Source organism: Mobula birostris, chromosome 12 (genome assembly GCF_030028105.1).
Source record: "Mobula birostris isolate sMobBir1 chromosome 12, sMobBir1.hap1, whole genome shotgun sequence".
NCBI lineage: Eukaryota > Metazoa > Chordata > Chondrichthyes > Myliobatiformes > Myliobatidae > Mobula > Mobula birostris.
Window position 1 is genome coordinate 117722335 of NC_092381.1, and position 4402 is coordinate 117726736.

Genomic DNA, 4402 nt, shown 5'->3' on the forward strand with positions numbered 1-4402 from the left:
GGTAAGGAGGGGGGCCCATGGGCCAGCAAGGAGTTTCTGATGAACATCGGCCGGGACATTTTGACGGCGGGGCAAGAACTAGTTGTTATTGAGGGCGAAGGGTTTGTCCTCAGCTGGTTGATTGTCGAATTGTCGGGACTGCCGGGCCGGTTACCGATTTGCCCGGCCGGCTTGGTTAACCATTTGCCCGGGCCGGGTTGGTTAACGAATTGTCAGGTTTGGGCTTGGTTAACCATTTGCCCGGGCCGGGTTGGTTAGCGAATTGTCATGGTTGGGTTGGTTAACGAATTGTCGGCCCATGGGCCAGCAAGGAGTTTCTGATGAACATCGGCCGGGACATTTTGACGGCGGGGCAAGAACTAGTTGTTATTGAGGGCGAAGGGTTTGTCCTCAGCTGGTTGATTGTCGAATAGTCGGGGCTGCCGGGCCGGTTACCGATTTGCCCGGCCGGCTTGGTTAACCATTTGCCCGGGCCGGGTTGGTTAGCGAATTGTCAGGTTTGGGCTTGGTTAACCATTTGCCCGGGCCGGGTTGGTTAGCGAATTGTCATGGTTGGGTTGGTTACCGAATTGTCGGGTTTGGGCTTGGTTAACGATTTGCCCGAGCAGGGTGGGTGAACACATTGTCAGGAGCGTGCGCGGTTGGTTCACGAAACTGCCTGTTCCGGGTTTCTAGAGCATTGTCAGGCCCGGCCGGCCGGGTTAGCGCCTTGCCAGACCCAACTTGACGAAATTCAGTGCAGCGCGGGTAATCGGCGGGAGTAACTATGACTCTCTTAAGGTAAGGAGGGGGGGCCCATGGGCCAGCAAGGAGTTTCTGATGAACATCGGCCGGGACATTTTGACGGCGGGGCAAGACGTAGTTGTTATTGAGGGTGAAGGGTTTCTCCTCAGCTGGTTGATTGTCGAATAGTCGGGGCTGCCGGGCCGGTTACCGATTTGCCCGGCCGGCTTGGTTAACCATTTGCCCGGGCCGGGTTGGTTAACGAATTGTCAGGTTTGGGCTTGGTTAACCATTTGCCCGGGCCGGGTTGGTTAGCGAATTGTCATGGTTGGGTTGGTTACCGAATTGTCGGGTTTGGGCTTGGTTAACGATTTGCCCGAGCAGGGTGGGTGAACACATTGTCAGGAGCGTGCGCAGTTGGTTCACGAAACTGCCTGTTCCGGGTTTCTAGAGCATTGTCAGGCCCGGCCGGCCGGGTTAGCGGCTTGCCAGACCCAACTTGACGAAATTCAGTGCAGCGCGGGTAATCGGCGGGAGTAACTATGACTCTCTTAAGGTAAGGAGGGGGGCCCATGGGCCAGCAAGGAGTTTCTGATGAACATCGGCCGGGACATTTTGACGGCGGGGCAAGACGTAGTTGTTATTGAGGGTGAAGGGTTTGTCCTCAGCTGGTTGATTGTCGAATAGTCGGGGCTGCCGGGCCGGTTACCGATTTGCCCGGCCGGCTTGATCAACCATTTGCCCGAGCCGGGTTGGTTACCGAATTGTCAGGGTTGGGCTTGGTTAACCATTTGTCCGAGCCGGGTTGGTTAATGAATTGCCATGCCCGGGTTGGTTAACGCAGTTTCAGGGTTGGGCTTGATTAACGATTTGCCCGAGCAGGGTTGGCTAACGCATTGTCAGGAGCGTGCGCGGTTGGTTCACGAAACTGCCTGTTCCGGGTTTCTAGAGCGTTGTCAGGCCCGGCCGGCCGGGTTAGCGGGTTGCCAGACCCAACTTGACGAAATTCAGTGCGGCGCGGGTAAACGGCGGGAGTAACTATGACTCTCTTAAGGTTAAGGAGGAGGGCCCATGGGCCAGCAAGGAGTTTCTGATGAACATCGGCCGGGACATTTTGACGGCGGGGCAAGAACTAGTTGTTATTGAGGGCGAAGGGTTTGTCCTCAGCTGGTTGATTGTCGAATCGTCGGGACTGCCGGGCCGGTCAACGATTTGCCCGGCCGGCTTGGTTAACCATTTGCCCGAGCCGGGTTGGTTAATGAATTGCCATGGCCGGGTTGATTAACGCATTGTCAGGGTTGGGCTTGGTTAACGATTTGCCCGAGCAGGGTGGGTGAACGCATTGTCAGGAGCGTGCGCGGTTGGTTCACGAAACTGCCTGTTCCGGGTTTCTAGAGCGTTGTCAGGCCCGGCCGGCCGGGTTAGCGGCTTGCCAGACCCAACTTGACGAAATTCAGTGCGGCGCGGGTAAACGGCGGGAGTAACTATGACTCTCTTAAGGTAAGGAGGGGGGCCCATGGGCCAGCAAGGAGTTTCTGATGAACATCGGCCGGGACATTTTGACGGCGGGGCAAGAACTAGTTGTTATTGAGGGCGAAGGGTTTGTCCTCAGCGGGTTGATTGTCGAATTGTCGGGACTGCCGGGCCGGTTAGCGATTTGCCCGGCCGGCTTGGTTAACCATTTGCCCGAGCCGGGTTGGTTACCGAATTGTCTGGGTTGGGCTTGGTTAACCATTTGTCCGAGCCGGGTTGGTTAATGAATTGCCATGGCCGGGTTGGTTAACGCAGTTTCAGGGTTGGGCTTGATTAACGATTTGCCCGAGCAGGGTTGGCTAACGCATTGTCAGGAGCGTGCGCGGTTGGTTCACGAAACTGCCTGTTCCGGGTTTCTAGAGCGTTGTCAGGCCCGGCCGGCCGGGTTAGCGGCTTGCCAGACCCAACTTGACGAAATTCAGTGCGGCGCGGGTAAACAGCGGGAGTAACTATGACTCTCTTAAGGTTAAGGAGGGGGGCCCATGGGCCAGCAAGGAGTTTCTGATGAACATCGGCCGGGACATTTTGACGGCGGGGCAAGAACTAGTTGTTATTGAGGGCGAAGGGTTTGTCCTCAGCTGGTTGATTGTCGAATCGTCGGGACTGCCGGGCCGGTCAACGATTTGCCCGGCCGGCTTGGTTAACCATTTGCCCGAGCCGGGTTGGTTACCGAATTGTCTGGGTTGGGCTTGGTTAACCATTTGTCCGAGCCGGGTTGGTTAATGAATTGCCATGGCCGGGTTGGTTAACGCAGTTTCAGGGTTGGGCTTGATTAACGATTTGCCCGAGCAGGGTTGGCTAACGCATTGTCAGGAGCGTGCGCGGTTGGTTCACGAAACTGCCTGTTCCGGGTTTCTAGAGCGTTGTCAGGCCCGGCCGGCCGGGTTAGCGGCTTGCCAGACCCAACTTGACGAAATTCAGTGCAGCGCGGGTAATCGGCGGGAGTAACTATGACTCTCTTAAGGTTAAGGAGGGGGGCCCATGGGCCAGCAAGGAGTTTCTGATGAACATCGGCCGGGACATTTTGACGGCGGGGCAAGAACTAGTTGTTATTGAGGGCGAAGGGTTTGTCCTCAGCTGGTTGATTGTCGAATCGTCGGGACTGCCGGGCCGGTCAACGATTTGCCCGGCCGGCTTGGTTAACCATTTGCCCGAGCCGGGTTGGTTAATGAATTGCCATGGCCGGGTTGATTAACGCATTGTCAGGGTTGGGCTTGGTTAACGATTTGCCCGAGCAGGGTGGGTGAACGCATTGTCAGGAGCGTGCGCGGTTGGTTCACGAAACTGCCTGTTCCGGGTTTCTAGAGCGTTGTCAGGCCCGGCCGGCCGGGTTAGCGGGTTGCCAGACCCAACTTGACGAAATTCAGTGCGGCGCGGGTAAACGGCGGGAGTAACTATGACTCTCTTAAGGTAAGGAGGGGGGGCCCATGGGCCAGCAAGGAGTTTCTGATGAACATCGGCCGGGACATTTTGACGGCGGGGCAAGAACTAGTTGTTATTGAGGGCGAAGGGTTTGTCCTCAGCTGGTTGATTGTCGAATTGTCGGGACTGCCGGGCCGGTTAACGATTTGCCCGGCCGGCTTGGTTAACCATTTGCCCGAGCCGGGTTGTTTAGCGAATTGCCATGTATGGGTTGGTTAACGAATTGTCGGGTTTGGGCTTGGTTAACGACTTGACCGTGCAGGGTTGGTTAACGAATTGTCGGGGTTGGGCTTGGTTAACGATTTGCCCGAGTAGGGTTGGTTAGCGAATTGTCCGGGTCAGACTGGTTAACGAATTGGCATGTCCGAGTAGGTTAACGAATTGCCAGAGCCAGCTTGGTTAACGAATTGTCCGGCTGGGTTGGTGCACTCATTGCCAGGACAGGGTTGTTTAATGAATTGTCCGTTCCCAGTTGGTTCACGAATTGGCAAGGCCAGGGTGGTTAAGGAATTGTCCGGGCCAGGTTGGTTAACGAATTGCCCGTCCTGGCTGGTTAACGAATTGTCAGGGTCAGGTTGGTTAACGAATTGCCATGGCCGGGTAGGTTAACGAATTGCCAGAGCCAGCTTGGTTAACGAACTGTCCGGCCGGGTTGGTTAACGAATTGTCCGTTCCCAGTTGGTTCACGAATTGGCAAGGACAGGGTGGTTAACGAATTGTCCGG